Raw genomic sequence first — 25,305 nt, forward strand, 5'->3', positions numbered from 1 at the left:
TGCTAAAGATCACAGTGCAGTGTCTGTCGCTGATGCTCTGACTCGCCACGTATTTCCATACTTTGGCATTCCCCAGGCATTACACTCCGACAATGCACCAGAATTCACCGGAAAAGATTGGCAGGAATTAGCTAAAATATTTGGATTCCACATCTCCCACTCATCCCCCTACTGGCCACAAGTGCAACAGCATCTGTGAAAGAAGCCATCGCTCCCTCCTCAATCAAGGCCACACTCGCATTACACAAACAGGAAATGAAGACTGGCCTGCTCACGTCAAAATAGTTCAATGGGGCCTAAACACATGCCCGCGAGAAGACGGCATAACACCACATGAGCGAATATTCGGGGAAACCCCGCTCCTCCTCCTGCTCCGCCACCACCTCCAGCCACCCTCCCCACCCTCCTCCACCGACCCTCTCCACCATCTCAAACGCCGCCTCCACCACCTGCAAGCACAAGACCTTACACCCGATACCAACCACACCAACCCCTATAAAACCGGCCAATCCGTTGTCGTCGCCCAACTCCCTACCCCTAATAAAATTGCACCACGATTCATCGGACCCTTCATCATAACCCAAGTCCCCAACCCGTATCAAGTCATCATCAGTCAACACGGCCAGCAACGCACGTATCGCAACCGCCACGTGCGACCTTTTCACCCACCCAACAATGATCACCCCCGCACCCGCGTGCCCAGCACCTCTGCCCGGCCATCTGGCCACGACGACGTTTCCGGGAATTACCCCCCACGCTCATACACCTACTACTTCTCACCCCCACCCAGCACCTCACCTACAACCACACCACCCCCCACTACCCCGGATCTTGACTCACCTCAACCGCCGCCCTCACCACAACCCCCACCCAGCACCTCACCTACAACCACACCACCCCCCACCACCCCGGATCCTGACTCACCTCAACCGCCGCCCTCACCACCACCCCCACCCGGCATCACCACATACTCAACAACGCCCACACCACACTCCACCACCCATTCCCACACCACCCCCCACACCACACCCCCTCCATCCCCTGCCTCTCCACCACCCCAAACCACTACCTCCTCAAACCACACTCCTCCACCTTCGCAAACCTGCGCCCGCACCACGCCCAGAACCACCCAAGCAAACGCGCCTGCCCTACCCAGCGACCATGCTCACTATACCCGCCACACCACCTTGCCACCCACCTCACCCCCCAACACCCACACACCCTCACCACCACCACGTGCTCAACCACCCTCACCACCCACACCCACACTCACCACCACCACTACCAGATCAGGCCGCCTTTCACTCCCACCACCCAGATATACACCTACACCACCCCACAGTAACCAACCAGCCCACCACACACAACCACAAAAACCCCCTACCCCAAACACCTCCCCCATCACTCTCCCTCTCCACCAAGCACGATGGAAAAACCCCAAGTCCCAATTCCCCAAAGTCAAATCCCCTACCCACAGACCCATCCCCCATAAAAGCACCGACCCGCCAACCCTAGCCAGCATTCAGCTACAGACGCCTCACCAAGCACAAACCACCAGCATGAAAATCACCCGCGTCCAGTGGCTACCTTACGGCCAGCCACCCATCAGAATCCGACAGACGCCCCAGGTTCTTCGCCGCCTACGCCGCACAAACCGCCCATCCTCCATCCGACTTTTCGTCAACCCAGCCCACGAACCGACCACGATGACCAGCCACTGGATCAACCTCCTGCAGCACCTCACCCCAGTCAACAGGACATCCACCACCATCACCTACCACCTGCAGTCACGGGGTCGTGACTTTTTCACGAGCGACGGTGGTAAAATGCCCGCCGCCGGACCATCCATCCCGCCACCCCCCACCCCACCACCGGGCCACCACCACCCCACCACCCGAGAAGGAGATAACGGGGAGGTTAATGACCCAGGGCAAAAGGGTCACCCAACCACCACTGATCTGTGCCCCTTCTCCCTGCAACTGCCCCAACGCCAGGTGAGCCTAGATCCACAACAACTTAAACGGCGGGTTGACCATCGACAGCAGTGGGGTAGGACATATCTAATATCAGTCCCTAGTAGTTTTGTGGTGACGACCACAGCTTCACCCCAACAGGGCAGGAGGTCCCTAGGTGAGCCACGAGGTGTTCGCACCTGCTGCCACCACGAGCCACGAGGAAATACCATCCTCTGCCGCTACTCTGGTGAGCCACGAGGGTCTAGTACCCTCTGCCACAGTGCGCCACGAGGGAGAAATACCCTCTGCTACTACCAGGACAGGAGGTCCTTTAACGAGGGAGAAATACCCTCTATCATAAACAGGGCAGGAGGCCCAATAGTGGACTATACGGGGCCAACACCCCTAGCCACCCCAAGGGTAAGAGCCCCTTGTATAAAGCCACAAGTGGGTCCTATGACCGATCGACCTGGCGCCACGGCTGTATCGGAGACAAGAGAGAGAGTCGCCTCTGTGCTACCCTCCCTGTGTAAGAGAGAGATCACGGCCTCCGTGTGTCCTCTAAATTCAGTCAACTCCTGCAGGAGTAGCTGGACACCACCCGGGAGAGTTGCCCCGAAAGTGTCACCCGAGCAGAGACCCGGTCCCAGTCGGGACCTACCTCCCACACCTGGGAGATTCTTGTCTCCCCCAGGTACCAACAGGAGACGAGGCCGCAGCCCACACCTGACGGCGCGTCCCCTGACAGACCTCCATAGCCCTCGGACCCCCAGGCGAGCCCAGCAGCCTACCAACGCTGACCTCCCCCTGCCGCAGACCCTCCGACGCCAGACACGACTGCTTCACCTGTTTGGCCCCAGTCCTGAGGGCCAACACAACAGGTCGAGGACCCACATAGACAGGCCTCCCTGCACAACCACGACGGGACCCTGAGAAGGAGGTATACAACAGGTCGAGACCCCAGGCAAGAGGGTCTCCCTGCACCGTGATGACGGGACCAGAGAGAGGGTCTACAACAGGTCGAGACCCCAGGCAAGAGGGTCTCCCTGCAACGCCTCAGTGGATCGGACCCGGGTCGAGTCTTCCCCCAGCGAGTACGGTGATTCCCGTCACGGGTAGAGCCCCCGGAGGTCCCCTTAAAGTGACAGAGTGATATCGCCCCAGAAAATCGAGCAAGATTAGTGACTTTCCCTCCTACAGTGAGACAGAGACAGTGATACAGTGACAAAGTGAATAAGAGGGATTCCACCTATAAATGTCCGTGATTACTTTCCCTTGATAAAGACTATAAGTTCTGGGCCCGTGAAACTAGTGTTATTCCCCAGCCCAGAATAGAGGAGTTCCCCCTTATCAGTGCAAGCGCGGGCGAGAGTCGCCGTGCCGAGCCCAGCCAGTAAATTATAGTGATCTGCTCCCCCTGTTCTTTTATAGTAATAATCCTCCCCTGGCTCATCAAGCCCATACATCTCTATTGTACCAGTGCACTAAGACCTTTGGACTTTAATCAAAGTTAGTCACATTATCTTATGGACCCTTAACCCATTGTAAAGTATAATTATAGTGTGTGTGAATATCCCGTGTTGTCTTAACGTAACTTATATATCTGTATCCCCTGTCCAGAATATCATTCTATGTAATATTGTCACGGAGTTAGAATTAAGGTAATAGATGTGTTAAAGGTGGACTACCTAGTTTTTATGTCCTGTTCCTTTGTTGGTGCTTTACTTCCGGTCCGGAAAGAGGACCCCGCTCAGTAGCTAGTGTTCTTAGTACGAGGAGTCGGCCTAAAAAAACTCAGCATAACACTGGTGGCAAGCGGTGGTTCTGGATCCGAGTAAAAGCACGGAGGAACGTAAAAGGAAACTTGCACAATGACAGCTAAACCGCACATTCAATTACCAAAATTCAACCCGGACCAATGTGACATGGATGTTTATTTGGACATGATCAAACCCCTTTTAGACATAGGGTTTGACTCAGATAAGGAGAAGATTGCAGTCACACTACCGAATCTGGGAAAAATTATCACAAATGCCGCACCCAAAATAGTACCAGAACTGTCATGGGACCAGTTCACTCAGATAGTGAAACAGGCTTTTAAGCCTTGCATGGGCAGAGTTGTCGCACTCTCACAACTCGACACCCTCACCTATGATGGTAACCTGGATGATACTTTCATCCAGGCCCGGCGCCTTGTCACCGCCGCTTATCCCGAAGCTGAAATCAATACTCGGGACACTAATACCTTCAACGCCCGGCTGAGGATCCTCCCAAGCATAGTCAGGGAACACTTCTCCATATATGATCCCTCAGGAAATATGGACCAAGACCTGCAGCTCGTCAGGCGTCTTCTCGCCGCCCGTCCCACACCACAACTGCTTCACGCAGTGACAAAGTTCCCCACAAACCACAACCCCCCACCAAAACCCAAGCCGCCGCCTCACCAGTCGCCTGCAGACCCGCCTCCCACAGTACCCAGGGCTTACCCGCAGAGGAAGCGCCACAACCCCAGGGAACAAGGGAACTTGATCAGTATAAACCCTTGGGAGTTCACGGCTTGCAGTCGCACCTGCCCCCTTCATGACATAAGGGAACAACTCAAGGCGAATCGGCGAAAGAATCCCTAACAAGGCCGTAGGAAAGTTTCCTCCCTTGATGACGACGCCCAAGAGGACGACGTACCACCACTGCTCTACCAAGGACCGGACGACGACGAGCATGACGACTACCCCCATCCTCAGCAGATGGATTTTTAGGCCCGCCCCTGCACCTCCCCACGGTGGCGGGGGCCACCTCACATAGCTACAAACCCCCAGTCTACAACAAGATATGGCTGAACGGGGTCAAGACAAGATTACTGGTGGATACGGGAGCAGGCAGGTCTTGTCTCTACTCCCACTTTTACTCCCGACACATCTCAGCATTCGGCCCACTTCTCCTCACTTCAGCCAACCTCGTAGACGCCGGGGATGGCCCCCTACCCATCCGTTGGGAAACCAGGGCCTTACAAACCACCACCCACCAATGAGTCTCCACAGACTACTCATTCATCATTTTTGACTCCTCCTGTAGCGAATGTGATGGTTACCTTGGCCTGGACCTGCTTCAGAAACTCCACGCGACCATTGATTGCTATCAACGTCGCCTCCACTACGGTCCAGCCCACCCTAACCAAGGATCCACCAAAAAGGAAAGAAAAAAAAAGAAAAAAAAAACCACCACCACCCCCACACCGCCCACACACACACACCACCCCACCACACGGTCCCTCTCCAGCCCACCTGTACATGTAAACCAAATCTAACCTCCCCAAATATCCTCAATTAATTCCTTTCCAACCCCACCCCCACTCCACCCCCGCCATCACAGAATCCCTCATTCCCTGCCACTATTGCTTCCACTGTTACCATTCCACCCCACCACGAAGCATGGGTTACACTCACCAGACACTCAGGTACATCAATCCTTTTTTCACCGTCCATCCCCACCGGACCCCTGTCATCCTGCCAAGTCTCTCCCACTTTCCTCCCCCCCCACGCCCACCAAATACGTATTGCCAATCTCGCCACAACACCTTTAACACAGCCCCGAGGTCTCATCATCGGTGACACAGAAGAGGCAGAGCCATGTTCAACACCACCCCCCAATCACCCCACCCTCCCCAACATACCACCACATCTCTCCCCTGCCCAGTCAAACAGCCTCCACCAACTACTCCTGGACTTCCAGGACTTATTCTCCGTCGGCCCGACCGATCTTGGCCATACCACCTACCTAAGCCACGAAATTCACACTACAGGACCTCCCATTCGCCAATCATCTCGCAGAAAAAATCCCAAACAACGGGCAGAAGAAGACCAGCAGGTTCAAGAAAAGCTTGATGCTGGGGTCATATCAAACTCCACCAGCCCATGGTCATCACCTGTAGTACTCGTGCGAAAAAAGGACGGAACCATGCGGTTTTGCGTCGATTACCGCAAAGTAAATGACGTTACCATCAAAGACGCTACGCCACTACCCAGGATCGACGACTCCCTAGATTCCCTACATGGATCTACCTGGTTCTCTACCTTAGACCTGCAATCAGGCTATTGGCAGGTTCCAGTTCACCCCGACGACAAACACAAAACCGCCTTCTCAACATCAAATGGGAAGCACTACAAATTCAACGTCCTTCCCTTCGGACTCTGCAACGCCCCTGCTACATTCTCCCGCCTGATGGAATCTGTGCTGAGCGGACTCACCTGGGAAACCTGCTTAGCCTACCTGGATGACGTAATTGTTTTCAGCCAGACCTGGGCAGACCACCTCCACCGCCTCAAACAGGTATTCCAGCGCATACGACAGGCCGGATTGAAGCTAAAACCAACCAAATGTGTGCTAGCTGAAAGATCAGTCTCCTTCCTCAGACACCAGATCAACGCAGAAGGCATCTCCCCCGACCCCGACAAGGTACGTGCAATCGCCGACATCCCACCACCCCGCGATGTGCACGAAACCAGGGCCTTCCTAGGACTAACCTCCTATTATCGGCGCTTCGTGAAAGGTTTCGTGAACATCGCAAAACCCTTGCACGATCTTACAAAAAAAGGAGAACCCTTCGCCTGGACTGAACCCCGGCACATCGCATTCACCACCCTCAAATCCAAACTCACCTCCGCCCCAGTCATCGCCTTTCCGGACTACAACCTACCATTCCGCCTGTACACAGACGTCTCACTCCACGCAATAATGGCAGTCCTTACACAAGTACAGGACGGCCGCGAACACATCGCCTGTGCCAGCCGCACCCTGAACTCGGCGGAAAAGAATTACGCGGCCACCAAACGTGAATTCCTAGGGATAATATGGTCACTTGAGTACTTTCGCTCATACATATCAGGCACCCATGTGATCATCATCACGGATCACCAATCTCTACAGTGGTTGTGCCAATCCAACACCACGAACGCCCAGCTCACTAGATGGCGCAAAACCTTAGAAGAATACGATTTTGAAATATCGTATCGTCCAGGCAAGCTCCACACGAACGCCGACGCCCTATCAAGACTACCCATCAATGTCATCTCGCCAGAACCCGACCTCATTAAGATGTGGCAAGACAACCGACGCCCTACCTGGATTCCGCCGAATATTTTCAGCAAGCTCCACCTGCACGGCGAACACTTGTTTGACCCTAACGGCCACATAGTCCTGAGCCCCACAACCGCCCATGACACCATGCTCCACCTCCATGCCGACAACGGTATCCACTTGGGCACCAAGAAACTCACCCAGGTGTTCAACGACATACTGGACACCGAACCCCACCACCATCGCCAAAAACATCGTACAATCCTGCCGAGCCTGTGTGTTAGGAAACGATATCACCCGCACACCAGGCCCATCCAGAAAACTAACGGCAACAAAACCCTGGCAACTGCAATCCCTTGACGTCATCGGACCACTCACCCCCAAAGCAGGATATAAATATATAATCACCTTCGTTGACGTCTATTCTAAATTCATCATAGCTTGTCCTGCTAAAGATCACAGTGCAGTGTCTGTCGCTGATGCTCTGACTCGCCACGTATTTCCATACTTTGGCATTCCCCAGGCATTACACTCCGACAATGCACCAGAATTCACCGGAAAAGATTGGCAGGAATTAGCTAAAATATTTGGATTCCACATCTCCCACTCATCCCCCTACTGGCCACAAGGCAACAGCATCTGTGAAAGAAGCCATCGCTCCCTCCTCAATCAAGGCCACACTCGCATTACACAAACAGGAAATGAAGACTGGTCTGCTCACGTCAAAATAGTTCAATGGGGCCTAAACACATGCCCGCGAGAAGACGGCATAACACCACACGAGCGAATATTTGGGGAAACCCCGCTCCTCCTCCTGCTCCGCCACCACCTTCAGCCACCCTCCCCACCCTCCTCCACCGACCCTCTCCACCATCTCAAACGCCGCCTCCACCACCTGCAAGCACAACAAGACCTTACACCCGATACCAACCACACCAACCCCTACAAAACCGGCCAATCCGTTGTCATCGCCCAACTCCCTACCCCTAATAAAATTGCACCACGATTCATCGGACCCTTCACCATAACCCAAGTCCCCAACCCGTATCAAGTCATCATCAATCAACGCGGCCAGCAACGCACGTATCGCAACCGTCACGTGGGACCTTTTCACCCACCCAACAATGATCACCCCCACACCCGCGCGCCCAGCACCTCTGCCCGGCCATCTGGCCACGACGACGTTTCCGGGAATTACCCCCCACGCTCATACACTTACTACTTCTCACCCCCACCCAGCACCTCACCTACAACCACACCACCCCCCACTACCCCGGATCTTGACTCACCTCAACCGCCGCCCTCACCACAACCCCCACCCAGCACCTCACCTACAACCACACCACCCCCCACCACCCCGGATCCTGACTCACCTCAACCGCCGCCCTCACCACCACCCCCACCCGGCACCACCACATACTCAACAACGCCCACACCACACTCCACCACCCATTCCCACACCACCCCCCACACCACACCCCCTCCATCCCCTGCCTCTCCACCACCCCAAACCACTACCTCCTCAAACCACACTCCTCCACCTTCGCCCACCTGTGCCCGCACCACGCCCAGAACCACCCAAGCAAACGCGCCCACCCTACCCAGCGACCATGCTCACTATACCCGCCACACCACCTTGCCATCCACCTCACCCCCCAACACCCGCACACCCTTACCACCACCACGTGCTCAACCACCCTCACCACCCACACCCACACTCACCACCACCACTACCAGATCAGGCCGCCTTTCACGCCCACCACCCAGATATACACCTACACCACCCCACAGTAACCAACCAGCCCACCACACACAACCACAAAAACCCCCTACCCCAAACACCTCCCCCATCACTCTCCCTCTCCACCAAGCACGATGGAAAAACCCCAAGTCCCAATTCCCCAAAGTCAAATCCTCTACCCACAGACCCATCCCCCATAAAAGCACCGACCCATCAACCCTAGCCAACATTCAGCTACAGCCGCCTCACCATGCACCAACCACCAGCATGAAAATCACCCGTGTCCAGTGGCTACCTTACGGCCAGCCGCCCATCAGAATCCGACAGACGCCCCAGGTTCTTCGCCGCCTACGCCGCACAAACCGCCCATCCTCCATCCGACTTTTCGTCAGCCCAGCCCACGAACCGACCACGATGACCAACCACTGGATCAACCTCCTGCAGCACCTCACCCCAGTCAACAGGACATCCACCACCATCACCTACCACCTGCAGTCACGGGGTCGTGACTTTTTCACGAGCGACGGTGGTAAAATGCCCGCCGCCGGACCATCCACCCCGCCACCCCTCACCCCACCACCAGGCCACCACCACCCCACCACCCGAGGAAGAGATAACGGGGAGGTTAATGACCCAGGGCAAAAGGGTCACCCAACCACCACTGACCTATGCCCCTTCTCCCCGCAACTGCCCTAATGCCAGATGAGCCTAGATCCGCAACAACTTCAACGGCGGGTTGACCATCGACAGCAGTGGGGTGGGACTGATCTAATATCAGTCCCTAGTAGTTTTGTGGTGACGACCACAGCATCACCCCAACAGGGCAGGAGGTCCCTTGGTGAGCCACGAGGTGTTCGCACCTGCTGCCACCGCGAGCCACGAGGAAATACCATCCTCTACTGCTACTGTGGTGAGCCACGAGGGCCTAGTACCCTCTGCCACAGTGAGCCACGAGGAAGAAATACCCTCTGCCACTACCAGGACAGGAGGTCCTTTAACGAGGGAGAAATACCCTCTATAACAAACAGGGCAGGAGGCCCAATAGTGGACTATACGGGACCAACACCCCTAGCCACCCCAAGGGTAAGAGCCCCTTGTATAAAGCCACAAGTGGGTCCCAGGACCGATCGACCTGGCGCCACGGCTGTATCGGAGACAAGAGAGAGAGTCGCCTCTGTGCTACCCTCCCTGTGTAAGATAGAGACCACGGCCTCCTTGTGTCCTCTAAATTCAGTCAACTCCTGCAGGAGTAGCTGGACACCACCCGGGAGAGTTGCCCAGAAAGTGTCACCCAAGCAGAGACCCGGTCCCAGTCGGGACCTACCTCCCACACCCGGGAAATTCTTGTCTTCCCCAGGTACCAGCAGGAGACGAGGCCGCAGCCCACACCTGACGGCGCGTCCCCTGACAGACCTCCACAGCCCTCAGAACCCCAGGCGAGCCCAGCAGCCTACCAACGCTGACCTCCCCCTGCCACAGACCCTCTGACGCCAGACACGACTGCTTCACCTGTTTGGCCCCAGTCTAAAGGGCCAACACAACAGGTCGAGGCCCCACATAGACGGGCCTCCCCGCACCATGACGACCGGACCCTGAGAAGGAGGTCTACAACAGGTCGAGACCCCAGGCAAGAGGGTCTCCCTGCACCGTGACGACGGGACCAGAGACAGGGTCTACAACAGGTCGAGATCCCAGGCAAGAGGGTCTCCCTGCAACGCCTCAGTGGATCGGACCCGGGTCGAGTCTCCCCCCAGCGGGTACGGTGATTCCCGCCACGGGTAGAGCCCCCGGAGGTCCCCTTAAAGTGACAGAGTGATATCGCCCCAGAAAATCGGGCAAGATTAGTGACTTTCCCTCCTACAGTGAGACAGAGACAGTGATACAGTGACAATGTGAATAAGAGGGATCCCATCTATAAGTGTCCGCGATTACTTTCCCTTGATAAAGACTATAAGTTCTGGGCCCGTGAAACTAGTGTTATTCCCCAGCCCAGAATAGAGGAGTTCCCCCTTATCAGTGCACGCGCTTGCGAGAGTCGCCGCGCCTAGGCCAGCCAGTAAATTATAGTAATCTGCTCCCCATGTTCTTTTATAGTAATAATCCTCCCCTGGCTCAACAAGCCCATACATCTCTATTGTACCAGTGCACTAATACTTTTGGATTTTAATGAAAGCTAGCCACATTCACTTATGGACCCTTAACCCATTGTAAAGTATAATTATAGCGTGTGTGAATATCCCGTGTTGTCTTAACGTAACTTTGTATATCTGTATCCCCTGTCCAGAATATCATTCTATGTAATATTGTCACGGTGTTAGAATTAAGGTAATAGATGTGTTAAAGGTGGACTGCCTAGTTTTTATGTCCTGTTCCTTTGTTGGTGCTTTACTTCCGGTCCGGAAAGAGGACCCCGCTCAGTAGCTAGTGTTTTTAGTACGAGGAGTCGGCCTAAAAGCACCCAGCATAACATATCCGAAGTGACAATCTCACAAAACTATGATATCTCGTGAGGTGGAATATTGGTGAAGTTTTGGCTATCACCTAGAAATTTATGAGAGAAAGTATAAACTATCGCAGTTCCGAGAAATAAAATAAATTACCATTTATAAATCAAGTCCTCATCTCCGTTTAAATATAATTAACGACCTCTATAAAGAAACATGCAGGAGAAAGAACCACTGTATTACCGTAGTCTGGAGATTGGATTTTTACATTAGGAAGAGGTTCATTTGTGACTCTTTTCATTTCGTGAGATAGCTTTAAGTAAAGAAATCAATTAGTTTTGTTACTGTTAAAATATCCGCTTTATTGTTCATTGAAAACAATTATACTTGTGTTCCTATAAACAGTATTACAGAGGACGAGAACACTAGTTACGCAAATTCCACAAATGTATTATAAATTAGCTGGGAAACACTCCCAGAGCTATCTAAAATTCAGAAAACATTCCTATGGGTGACTATCCCGTCTGGGGAAAAAAGAAAAATTAACATCAAATGAGGTAATACGTGGGATCAAATTGATATACAGGTAAAGAAGGCTTTCATTTGAGTGTTTCGAAGAACAAAGAGTTTGTTTTAATAGACTCGTAAAAATTGCTTGGAAAATTAGAGAAACGGGATATTTTTTTCTCTGTAACTATGGTTTTAAAGTGGCATCTTAAGACTTCTGATCAAATAAAAAAATGAAATATTTTCGAAGTATGACGGTTCGTGTGAAATCATTATCCACATTTACAAAGGTAAAATCACCCCAAAAGACAATAATTGTTGTATAAGAAAATTTAAGTACTGATTATAAGATATATAACAGAAATGACCCAGGGCAAAAGGGTCACCCAACCACCACCGACCTGTGCCCCTTCTCCCCGCAACTGTTCCAACGCCAGGTGAGCCTAGATCCGCAACAACTTCAACGGCGGGTTGACCATCGACAGCAGTGGGGTGGGACGGATATAAAATGAGTCCCTGGTAGTTTTGTGGTGACGACCATAGTTACATCCCTTAAGGGCAGTGTAATGCTAGGTGAAATTAATTTCGACTTCTCGTTCCTATTTCACCTAACGTGGAGCGGGGTCCTCTTTCAAGACCGGAGCTAGTGCAATAAAGAGAGGCAGGACACAAAAACTGTAGGCAACAACCTTGACACATATATTACCACAGTCAGACAGGACAAATCAGCAGATATTACAGCACAATATATAGCAATATAAAACCTTATCTAGGATATGAGTATCTCGCAGGATACTTGCTTCTCTGATACTAATGACAACACAAACAATCCTAATGTATCAGGAGTGCAGTAAATATAGGCTCGCGCGCGGGGACGCGGGAGGGGGTTGAGTCTCACTAGGAGGAAATAGGGAAGGTGCAGGGAGTGACTTGTGACGGCTAGGGGAAAGTTATGGTAATACTGGAAGGTGGCAGATATTAACCGTGAAGTTTATATGGTTTCCACTAGCCAAAATACTTTGGTAATTGATTTTATCCTTGATTTACACTTACTTGAGATATGGGTGTGAAAGCGGGTGGTAAGCAAGATTTATTGGTAGCGTGGGGGAAGGAGAGAATAGTATTAATACTTCCGTTCACAATATTCCTTCACAGTAATGGGGGTATGTCTTTATAGGCACAGGCTTATTAATTGTATAACAGAGATGTCACTCAAACGTATAGTCGATCAGATCATGTTCCACATTCTCGTCCTTTAACTTCTCACTGTGATCTGATGTACCCCGATATTCACTATATGAAATCACTGCACAATACTTACATTAGGGGAAATCACACTGAACCTAAATCACTCATGTTACAATATCACACGTATTCATCAGGGGGATAGGCAGGAACATGTCATCGGTGATCCTGCTGGGCTAGGGGCACCGTCAAAGTGAGGCGTGCCGAGAGGGCACGGGATAGCTCGTAAGGGCGTCCTCTCGTGTCCTGGACTCCCCGTGGCTTCCGGACTTGGCTCCGGCGTGTGGCCCTTGGGACTGGGGCCGAATAGCTCCAGGAACCTCTGTGATAGGTCCCGGCGTCGTGGGGGCGTTGAGAGATCACGTCCGGGTGTCCTGGGGAGAACCGAGGGAGACTGTGGGCTGCGGTCTCCAGGGTCTAGGGGCGCCGGCAGGGGAGGGCTGCGCAGCGACTTCCACTGGGGTCCATCAGGTGCGTCTGCTCTAGAGCCAGCCATAGGGAACAGAGACCACGGGAGGCTGGGAGGCCTGTCTGGGTCACCCTGGGACAGGAAGCCTGGGCTCCAGTCTCCTGCCGTGGGGACGTCTCTCTACTCTGCACGCCCTTGGAGCGACCGTAGGTCGTCTCTACCACGACACTCTCAGAGCGACCATAGATCGTCTCACGAGGATGGGAGCGACCATAGATCGTCTCACGAGGATGGGAGCGACCATAGATCGTCTCACGAGGATGGGAGCGACCATAGATCGTCTCTACCAGAGCACCTTAGGAGCAACCATAGATCGTCTCTACCGGAACACCTTGGGAGTGACCATAGATCGTCTCTACCTGAACACCTTGGGAGCGACCATAGATCGTCTCTACCGGAACAACTTGGGAGCGACCATAGATCGTCTCTACCTGAACACCTTGGGAGCGACCATAGATCGTCTCTACCGGAACACTCTGGGAGCGACCATAGATCGTCTCTACCAGAGGGGCGCCATCTGGAGTCTGTTTTCTAATTTCACCCCTAGCTGGCTCAGCAATTCCACTACGCGAAGGTAGTGTCCTTCTCCTATGGTGGCGGCGGCGTGGTGGCTGCATATCACAGGGGCGCACGGCCCGGGCTGACATGTGTCGCTGTTGCCCGGAGTGGTGGTGGCTGGTGGCGGCCACCCTGTGGGGTTGATGTGGGGGTGTCAGCGTATCAGTGGGCACACTATGTTGTTCTTGGCTTGCCCTGTCGTCGGGGGTACTATGGTATTCTTCGGGGGGACTGTTTTTCAAGCCACGCATTTTACCACTCTCCCCCTGTAGAAAGTCACATCCCTGTGGCTGGAGGTGGAAAGCTTGTGTGTTGGAGGTGGTGTAGACGGGCTGGAGGTGTTGCAGCATAGTTTGCCAGGCGACAGTGTAGGAGTTCTCTTCTTGTGCTGGGTCGTAGGTGAGGAAGAGTGTGAAGGTGGCGGTGGTAGACTGGAGGAGGTTTAGCAGGTGGTGTGGCCCGTGGAGTCTGTGGTTCCTGCCAAGGGTAGGTGCCCATAAGGTCCGCTTCACTCTCATCTTGCTTGGTGTGGCTGTCGGTGTGGTTGGGAGCTGAAATGCTGGATACTGCGGGTAAGGGCCAGGTTTTGTGCCGTGGTAATGCGGCGTTGAGTCTCTGGGGAGTACAGGTAGAGGGGATTTGGGCCTGATGTAGCTTGACGGTGTGAAGTCGTGGAGAGGTGGGTGGTGTAGGGGTGTGTGAGTATCGGGCGGGCGGGCGTGAGAGGCGGCCTGAGTGGGTGGTGGTGGTCTTGAGGGTCGGGGTGGGGGGAGAAGTGGGCATCTGGGTTGGGTGGGTTGTTTTGCGTGTTGTGGGCGCGGTGGGGCACGGTGTTGGTGGAGTGGGTGTACGGATGGTGGGTGAGGGGAGGGGAGTGGTAGTGGGTTGTGGTGAGGGTGTGGTGGTGTGGGCAGAAGATGTGGGAGTGGGCGTCTGGGATGGGAGGGTTGTCTTGCGTGTTGTGGGCACAGTGTTGGCAAAGTGGGTGTACGGATGGTGGGTGGGGGAGGGGGGGTGGTAGTGGGTTGTCATGAGGGTGTGGTGGCATGGGCGGAAGATGTGGGAGTGGGCGTTGAGGGGGAGGCCATGGAAGGAAGGGGTGAGGATGAGGTAGGGGTGGTGGGGGAGGCATCAGGTGAAGTGCTAGGGGTGGTGGTGGTCAGGGAGGTGGAGATGGTAGGAGGGGTGGAGTGGGAGGGTGAGGAGGAAACGTAGCACTCATATGTGGCTGTAGAGGGTGGTGTGGGAGCCGAAGGGGGCTGGGGGGGTGGGGCCGGAGCAGGGGAGGTGGGCGTGCGGAAAGGCCGCATGTGCCGGTTGTGGAGGGTACAGGGAGTGCCGTGGTAGTCTACAACCACTTGGTATGCGTTGGGGACTTTGGTGATGGTGTGGGGCCCCGTGAAACAGGGGGCGAGCTTGTGGGGAGTGGGAAGTTGGGCGACGACGACTGTGTCGCCCGGGTTGAAAGGGTTGGTGGCAGTGTCGGGTCCAAGGTCTAAGCTCTTTTGTAGGTGGTATATCCGCCCTTTTAGCAGGTGTAGCGGGTCTGTGGTGGGAGCGGAAGCGGGCGGTTGCAGGTGATGGCGTAGGGGTAGAAGGAGGGGGGTTTCACCAAAGATTCTTTCGTGGGGGGGAAACCCTGTCTTCTCGGGGGCACGAATTCATGCCCCACTGGACAATTTTTACATGTGCCGGCCAATCATCATCTTTTGTAGCCTCGATTCTGGTGCGTAGCTGATTGATAAGGGTACGATGGCTACGTTCACATACTGCGTTCCCTTGTGGCCAGTATGGTGAGGAGTGGGAGATCTTGTATCCGAAAATCCTGGCCAGTTTTTCCCAGACTTTTCCGGAGAACTCGGGGGCATTATCGGAATGGATGGCTTGGGGAATGCCAAAGTGAGGGAACACGTGTCAGAGTAAGGCATTGGCGACAGCAACGGCATTATGTTCCTTAGCTGGGCAGGCTACTACGAATTTGGAGTACGTGTCTACAAAAGTGATCACGTATTTATATCCAGATTTAGGGGGAAGAGGGCCTACTACGTCGATTGCCAGGAGTTGCCAGGGCTTGTGGGCAGTGATATGGCTAGATGGCCCAGCGGTCCGGGTGATATATTTTCCAAGCGCGCAGGTGCAGCAAGTTTGGATAATTTCCTTGGCAAGGGTGGAGGGATTTGGGGCCCAGTAAATATCATTGAACACCTGTAGTAATTTTTTGGTGACCAAGTGGATGCCGTTGTGAGTATGTAGGTGGCGTAGGGTGTCACGTGCCGCATCGGGGGTCAAGAGGATGTGTCCGGACGGGGTTAGAAGGTGGTCGCCCTGTCGGCACAGCTTGGGGAATAGGTGAGCAGGGATCCAGGGAGGCCACTCCTTGTGGTGCCAGAGTTGTAGTAGGTCGGGGTCCGGTTGTACCACGTGGATGGGAAGGCGGGAGAGGGCATCTGCATTGGTGTGGAGGTTCCCGGGTCTGTATGAAATCTCGTACTGAAACTCCTCTAGGGTGTCACGCCACCGGACGAGTTGGGCGTTATGGGAGTCTGATTGGCGCAGCCACTGGAGTGATTGGTGGTCGGTGATTATCGTGACTTGGGTCCCGGAAAGATAAGCCCTAAAATATTGGAGGGCCCAGATTATGCCGAGGCATTCTCGCTTGGTGGCGGCATAATTTTTTTCGGCTGGGTTCAGAGTACGGCTGGCGCAGGCGATGATGTGCTCCCGGCTGGTCTGTACTTGGGCTAGGATGGCGCCTATGGTGGTAAGGGATACATCCGTGTAGAGGCGAAAAGGGAGGACATAGTCGGGGAAGGCCACGATGGGGGCCGAGACAAGCTTGTCTTTTAGCTGTTGAAAAGCAGCTCGCCGATCCTCGGTCCAGAGGAAAGGTTCCCCTTTTTGTGTCAAGTCGTGAAGTGGCTTAGCGATCTGCGCGAATCCCTTCACGAAGCGACGGTAGTAGGACGTGAGTCCCAGGAAGGCGCAGACGCCGTGGACATCCTGCGGAGGTGGTATGTCCGCTATGGCACGGAGCTTGTTGGGATCTGGGGAAATTCCTGCTTGGGAAATAGTATGTCCTAGGAACGAGACACTCTTAGCGGCCAGGACACATTTAGAAAGATGTAGCTTGAGGCCTGCCTGGCGAATTCTGGTGAAAACTCGACGGAGGCGCTGCAAGTGGTCGGCCCAGGTCTGGCTAAAAACAATGATGTTGTCAAGATAGGCTAAACATATTTCCAAAGTGAGGCCGCTCAGGACAGATTCCATTAGTCTGGAGAAAGTGGCAGGGGCGTTGCAGAGGCCGAATGGCAGGACATTAAATTCGTAATGTTTGCCATTACTGGTGGAAAAGGCCGTCTTGCCTCAGTGGTCCAGGTGGACGGGGACCTGCCAGTATCCAGACTGGAGGTCGAGGGTAGAAAACCAAGACGCCTCGTAGAGGGAGTCTAGGGAATCGTCAATGCGGGGGAGGGAGGTGGCATCTTTAATGGTGACGTCGTTCACATGGCGGTAGTCGATGCAAAACCGCATCATGCCATCTTTCTTTTTTACTAGAACGACGGGGGAGAACCACGGGCTGGTGGAGGGGGAGATAACACCTGCCTCTTCCATTTCGCACACCTGGCGGTCCTCCTCTTCTCTCTGTCAGGGGTTCTTGCGTCGGGAAGGTTCTCGTATAGGTGGGCCTGTCGTATAGATTTCGTGCGACAGGTACGTAGTATGCCCTATATCTGCTGGTCCTGTCGCAAACAAATCCTGGAAATCCAGGAGGAGGCGGCGTAAGGTGTCTGACTGCTGGTTGGAGAGATGGTCAGGGATGGGGGGTAGAGGGGTGGAGTGGCGGGAGGAAGATGCGGCACAGGGCTCGGCTTCCTCCATCTCTCCGATGATAAGCTCTTTGGGGAGGGTGAGAGGGGACGGGGTGAGATTGGCGATGCGGATGGTGGCGTGGTGGGGAAGGAGGAAGGTGGGGGACACAAGGCAGGCAGAAAGGGGTCCGGAGGGGAGGAGGGGGGAGAACAAAACGGATGGACCTGAGGGCATGTTAAGGGGCACCCATGCCTCATGGTGGGAGGGGATGGTAACGGCGGCGGAGATGGTGGCAAGGAAAGAGGGGGCAGAAGTGGGGTGGAAAGGGATGGGAGGGGGAGGAGAGGGAGGTGGGAAAAGGGGGGGAGAAGGGGGGCACTGGGGGGAGGAAGAGGGCGAATCCTCCGGCAGGGGCCGTGGCGTGCATGTGCAAACGGCTGGGGTGGAACGGGATGGGGGACGGAACTGGAGTTGTCGGTGGCGACAGTCGATCGTGGCTCTGAGTTTTTGATGTAAATCTAACCCTAAATACCCGTCATAACTCCTGCAGGAGGAATCAAAAATGATGAATGGATGTTGGGTGGAGGCTGGCTAGTGGGTGTCGACCCGTAGGGCCCGAGTTTCCCCACGGATGGGCAGGGGGCCATCCCCCGCGTCCACAGGGTGAGTGGTAGTAGGGCGGAGTGGGCCAAATCGCGATTTGTAGCGGGAGAAATAGTGGCTGTAAAGGCAGGACGTGGCCGCTCCCGTATCGACTAGTAGTCTGGTCTTCACGCCGTTTATTTTCATCTTGTGGTATACTGGGGGGCGATACTTAGGGGTGATGGCCCCCGCCACCGTGGGTTGGTGCGGGGGCCGGCCTAAAAATCCAGCTGACTAGGGCTCTTGTTCTCCTGTTCCTGCTCTAGTTCTCCTGGATGGGGCTCGTCCACGGGCGTCAGCTCGTCCCCTGGGGCCTCGCCTTCTAAGGCGGACACTTTAAGCGAACCCGGGGCTGTGATTCTGCGGCGAGCAGCTTTAAGCTGGTCCCGTATGTCATCAAAGGGGCAGCGGGAGTTGCAGGCTGTGAATTCCCACGGGTTGATCAGAATTAGGTTAGGGTTTTCTCGCGGGGCGGGGCGCCGACGGGAGGGGTGTGCCCTGGGCGGGCTAGGCGTCGGGGTTGGGCTGGTGTGAGGCAGACGTGGACCCGGTGTAGCTGGGGGAGCTGTGGGTCGTCTGAGGAATTTCTTAACAACGTCAATTAGTTGTGAAGGGCAGGCGGTCAGGAGGCGCCGTATCAGCTGCATATCTCTATCAATGTCTCCTGTTGGGTCATGGATAGTAAAGTGTTGCTTCACAACACTTGGGAGTACTCTGAGCAGAGTATTGAATGTATGCTGATCCCGGGTTTCCTCATCTGCCTCCGGGTAGGCAGCTGTAACCAGGCGTCTTGCCTGTAACAGGGTATTATCTAAATCCCCGTCGAATGCAAAACTATCCAATTTGGACAGAGCCACTACTTTCCCTAATGATGGGGTGATGACTTGTACAGTGAACTTGGTAAAGTTCTGCCAGGTGAGTTCTTGGACGATTTTCGGCGCTATGTTCGCCGCCGCTTTACCCAATAGTGGTAGTGTGACTGCAATTTTTTGTTGGTCATTTTCAAAGCCAATATCCAGTAAGGGTTTAATTATTGCCAGATATGTGTGTATATCATACTGGTCGGGGTCAAACTTGGTTAACTGAACGTGCGGTTTAGTTGCCATTTTACCAAATATTTCCTGATTACCTCTCTCTTACACCCGGGTCTAGAACCACCGCTGGCCACCAGTGTAATGCTAGGTGAAATTAGGCTCGACTTCTCGTTCTTATTTCACCTAACGTGGAGCGGGGTCCTCTTTCAAGACCGGAGCTAGTGCAATAAAGAGAGGCAGGACACAAAAACTCTAGGCAACAACCTTTACACATATATTTCCACAGTCAGGCACAGGACAAATCAGCAGATATTACAACACAATATATAGCAATATAAAACCTTATCTAGGATATGAGTATCTCACAGGATACTTGCTTCTCTGGTACCAATGACAATACAAACAATCCTAATGTACCAGGAGTGCAGTAAATATAGGCGCGCGCGCGGGGGCGCGGGAGGGGGTTTAGTCTCACTAGGAGCAGATAGGGGAGGTGCAGGGAGTGACTTGTGATGGCTAGGGGAAAGTTATGGTAATACTGGAAGGTGGCAGATATTAGCCGTGAAGTTTATATGGTTTCCACTAGCCAAAATACTTTGGTAATTGATTTTATCCTTGATTTACACTTACTTGAGATATGGGAGTGAGAGCGGGTGGTAAGCAAGATTTATTGGTAGCGTGGGGGAAGGAGAGAATACTATTAATACTTCCGTTCACAATATTCCTTCACAGTAATGGGGGTATGTCTTTATAGGCACAGGCTTATTAATTGTATAACAGAGATGTCACTCACACGTATAGTCGATCAGATCTTGTTCTACACTCTCGTCCTTTAACTTCTCACTGTGACCTGATGTACCCCGATATTCACTATTTGAAATCACCGCACAATACTTACATTAGGGGAAATCACACTTAACCTAAATCACTCATGTTACAATATCACATGTATTCATCAGGGGGATAGGCAGGAACATGTCTTCGGTGATCCTGCTGGGCTAGGGGCACTGTCAATGCGAGACGTGCCGAGAGGGCACGGGATAGCTCGTAAGGGCGTCCTCTCGTGTCCTGGACTCCCCGTGGCTTCCGGACTTGGCTCCGGCATGTGGCCCTCGGGACTGGGGCCGAATAGCTCCAGGAACCTCTGTGATAGGTCCCGGCGTCGTGGGGGCGTTGAGAGATCACGCCCTGGTGTCCTGGGGAGAACCGAGGGAGACTGTGGGCTGCGGTCTCCAGGGTCTAGGGGCGTCGACAGGCGAGGGCTGTGCCAGCGACTTCCACTGGGGTCCGTCAGGTGCGTCTGCTCTAGAGCCAGGTGTAGGGAACAGAGACCAGGGGAGGCTGGGAGGCTTGTCTGGGTCACTCTGGGACAGGAAGCCTGGGCTCCAGTCTCCTGCCGTGGGGACGTCTCTCTACTCTGCACACCCTCGGAACGACCGTAGATCGTCTCACGAGGGAGGGAGCGACGATAGGTCGTCTCTACGACGACACTCTCGGAGCGACCATAGATCGTCTCTACCGGAGCACCTTGGGAGCGACCATAGATCGTCTCTACCTAAACACCTTGGGAGCGACCATAGATCGTCTCTACCGGAACACCTTGCGAGTGACAATAGATCGTCTCTACCGGAACACCTTGGGAGCGACCATAGATCGTCTCTAACGGAACACCTTGGGAGCGACCATAGATCGTCTCTACCTGAACACCTTGGGAGCGATCATAGATCGTCTCTACCGGAACACCTTGGGAGCGACCATAGATCGTCTCTACTTGAACACCTTGGGAGCGACCATAGATCATCTCTACCGGAACACCTTGGGAGTGACCATAGATTGTCTCTACCTGAACACCTTGGGAGCGACCATAGATCGTCTCTACCGGAACACTTTGGGAGCGACCATAGATCATCTCTACCAGAGGGGCGCCGTCTAGAGTCTGTTTTCTAACTCCACCCCTAGGTGGCTCAGCAATTCCACTACGCAAAGGTAGTGTCCTTCTTCTACGGTGGCGGCGGCGTGGTGGCTGCATGTCACAAGGGTGCACGGCCCGGGCTGACATGTGTCGCTGTTGCCCGGAACGGTGGTGGCTGGTGGCGGCCAGCTCATGGGGTCCGTGTCGGGGTGTCGGCGTATCTGTGGGCACATTACGTTGTTCTTGGCTTGCCCTGTCGTCGGAGGTACTATGGTAGTCTTCGGGGGCACTGTTTTTAAAGCCACTCATTTTAGGCAGGAGGTCCCTTGGTGAGCCATGAGGTCTCCGCACCTCTGCCACAGTGAGCCATGAGGGAACACCACCCTCTGCCACAACTCTGGTGAGCATCAAGGGGCTAGTACTCTCTGCCACAGTGAGCCACAAGGAAGAAATACCCTCTGCCACAAACAGGACAGGAGGTCCTTTAGTGAACTATGAGGGAGAAATACCCTCTGTCACAAACAGGGCAGGAGGCCCAATAGTGAGTTATAAGGGGCCAGCACCCTCAGCCACCCCAAGGGTAAGAGCCCCTTGTATAAAGCCAAAAGTGGGTCCCAGGGTAAACCAACCTGGCGCCACGGCTGTGTCGGAGACAAGAGAGAGAGTCGCCTCCGTGCTACCCTCCCTGTGTAAGAGAGAGAACACGGTCTCCTTGTGTCTCCTATCTTCAGCCAACTCCTGCAGGAGTAGCTGGACACCACTCGGGAGAGTTGCCCCAAAGGTGTCACCCAAGCAAAGACCAAGTCCCAGTCGGGACCTACCTCCCACTCCCGGGAAATTCTTGTCTCCCCCAGGCACCCGCAGGAGACGAGGCCCACACCTGACGGCGCGTCCCCTGACAGACCTCCACAGTCCCAGGACCTCCAGGCGAGCCCAGCAGCCTACCAACGCTGTCCTCCTCCCACCCCGGAGCCTCCGACGCCAGACACGCCTCCTCCGCCTGTTTGGCCCCAGTCACAAGGGCCACCACACCAGGTCGAGGACCCACATAGGCGGGCCTCCCTGCACCACGATGACGAGACCCCGAGAGGAGGGTCTACACCAGGTCAAGGCCCCACATAGACGGGCCTCCATGCACCACGATGACGAGACCTGAGAAGAGGGTCTACATCAGGTCAAGGCCCCAGGCAAGAGGGCCTCCCTGCAGTGCATCAGCGGATCGGACCCGGGTAGAGTCTCCCCCCAGCGGGTACAGTGATTCCCGCCACAGGTAGAGCCCCCGGAGGTCCCCCCTATAAAGTGACAGAGTGATATCACCCCAGAAAAACGGGTAAGATCAGTGACACCCCTTCCTATACCCGAGAAAGTGGAACCGGAACAGTGATAGAGTGACAGTGAGATCTAGAGGAATTCAACCTATAAGTGCTCGTGATTCCCACAAACTCACCTGCCCCTTGTTAAAGACAGTACCGGTAATTCGGAAATAGTGAGTTTAGTGTTTTTTTTTTTTTTTTTTTTATGCGAGGAAGAAGGAACCAAAGGCCATGAGCCCGCAGTAACAGTTCCCTCCAAGAGAAAAACAAAATACAATAGAGAGCCAAATTCAAGATCTGATCATTTTGAGATGCCTGGACACACTGCGTTTGAAAGACTGGAGATCATAGGCAGGAGGAAATACAGACAGAGGGAGACAGTTCCAGAGCTGACCTGTTGCATGAATGAAAGACTGGGAGTAACGGTTAACTCTTGCATTAGAGAGTTGGACAGAAAAGGGATGAGAGTTTGCTGCCAGACGGGTGCTACGCGCCCGTCGTAGAGGTGGAGGAATGCAAGCAGACAGTTCAGAGGAGCAGTGACCATTAAAGTAGCGATAGAAAAGAGATAAAGATGCAACAGTGCGGCGAAGAGACAGAGGTTGAAGGGAGTCAGTAAGAGGAGGAGAGTTAATGAGACGAAAAGCCTTTGACTCCACCCTATTGAGAAGAGCTGTATGTGGGGAGCCTCCCCACACATGAGAGTTGTACTCCACACAGGGGCGGATAAAACCCCTGTATAGAGTCAACAATTGTGCAGGGGTAAAGAAAGAGCGGAGTCGGCTAAGCACACCCAATCTCTTGGAAGCAGATTTTACAAGAGATGCAATATGATCTTTCCAAGAAAAGTCCCGAGTAAATGAAACCCCAAGCATGTTCAAGGATGATGCAGGATTAATCTGAATATTATTAAACATTAGTGGGTATACCTGTGGAAGATTTTGTCGGGTTGATAGGTGTAAGAACTGAGTCTTAGAAGCATTAAAGACAACCATATTATTTTTACCCCAGTCAGAGATATGAGCCAAGTCAGACATTAGGTGTGCCATAGCCTCATCCCTTGTTTCTTGAAGTAACTGTTGAGATGGGCGTTGCGGGAACGGAATGGAAAGGTGAAGGGTGGAGTCATCAGCGTATGAGTGGATAGAGTTAGATGTACAGCTTAGAAGATCATTGATGAATAAAAGGAAGAGAGTTGGTGATAGGACAGAGCCCTGAGGAACACCACTGTTGATAGATCTAGGAGAAGAACGATGGCCGTCTACGACAGCAGCTATAGAACGACCAGAAAGGAAGCTAGCGATGAAGGTACAGATAGAAGGATAGAAACCGTAGGAGTGCAGTTTGGAAATTAAAGATTTATGCCAGACTCGATCGAAAGCCTTTGAGATGTCAAGTGCAATGGCAAAGCTTTCGCCAAAGTCCCGAAAGGAGGTTGTTCCCCCAGCCCAGAAAAGAGGAGTTCCCCCCTTCTCAGTGTACGCGCGGGCGAGTGTCACCGAGCCTAGTTGAACAAGTCAATTGTTGTGATCCGTCCCCCTGTCTTTTTATAGTAATATTCCTCCCCTAGACTATTAAACTTGTATATTCCTCTTGTGACTGTGAACGGAGACCTTTTGGGCTTTGATGAAAGACAATCACCTCCACTTATAGAACCCCAACCCATTGTTAAGTGTAATTACAGTGTATGTTGAATATCCCGTGCTATCCTAACGTAACTCTGTATATCTGTATCCCCTGTCCAGAATATCATTCTATGTAATATTGTAACGGTGTTAGAATTAAGGTAATAGATGTGTTAAGGTGTACTGCCTAGTTTTTATGTCCTGTTCCTTTGTTGCTTTACTTCCGGTCCGGAAAGAGGACCCCGCTCAGTCGCTAGTGTTTTTAGGACGAGGAGTCGACCTAAAAACACTCAGCATAACTGTCTGTAATGCTAGGTGAAATTAGGCTCGACTTCTCGGTCCTATTTCACCTATCGTGGAGCGGGGTCCACTTTCGAGACCTGAGCTTAGTGCAATAAAGAGAGGCAGGACACAAAAACTCTAGGCAATAACTTTTACACGTATATTACCACAATCAGACACAGGACAAATCAGCAGATATTACAGCACAATACATAGCAATATAAAACCTTGTCTAGGATATGTGTATCTCGCAGGATACTTGCTTCTCTGATAGTAATGACAACACACAATCAATCCTAGCGTATCAAGAGTGCAGTAAATATAGGCGCACGCGGGAAGCGCGGGGGGGGGGGGGTTGAGTCTCACGAGGAGGAGATAGGGGAGGTGCAGGGAGTGACTTGTGACGGCTAGGGGAAAGTTATGGTAATAATGGAGAGCGGCAGATATTAGCCGTGAAGTTTATATGGTTTCCACTAGCCAAGGGCCTTTGGTAATTGATTTTATTCTTGATTCACACTTACTCGGGATATTGGAGTGAGAGAGGGTGATAAACAAGATTTATGGGTAGCGTGGGGGAGGGAGAGAATACCATTAATACTTGCTTTCACAATATTCCTTCACAGTAAAAGGGGGGTATGTCTTTATAGGGGAATCTCCAGGCGGCACAGGCTTATTAATTGTATAACAGGGATGTC

Source organism: Coenobita brevimanus, chromosome 36, assembly GCF_032717465.1.
Source record: "Coenobita brevimanus isolate Jiangsu-jjx chromosome 36, ASM3271746v2, whole genome shotgun sequence".
NCBI lineage: Eukaryota > Metazoa > Arthropoda > Malacostraca > Decapoda > Coenobitidae > Coenobita > Coenobita brevimanus.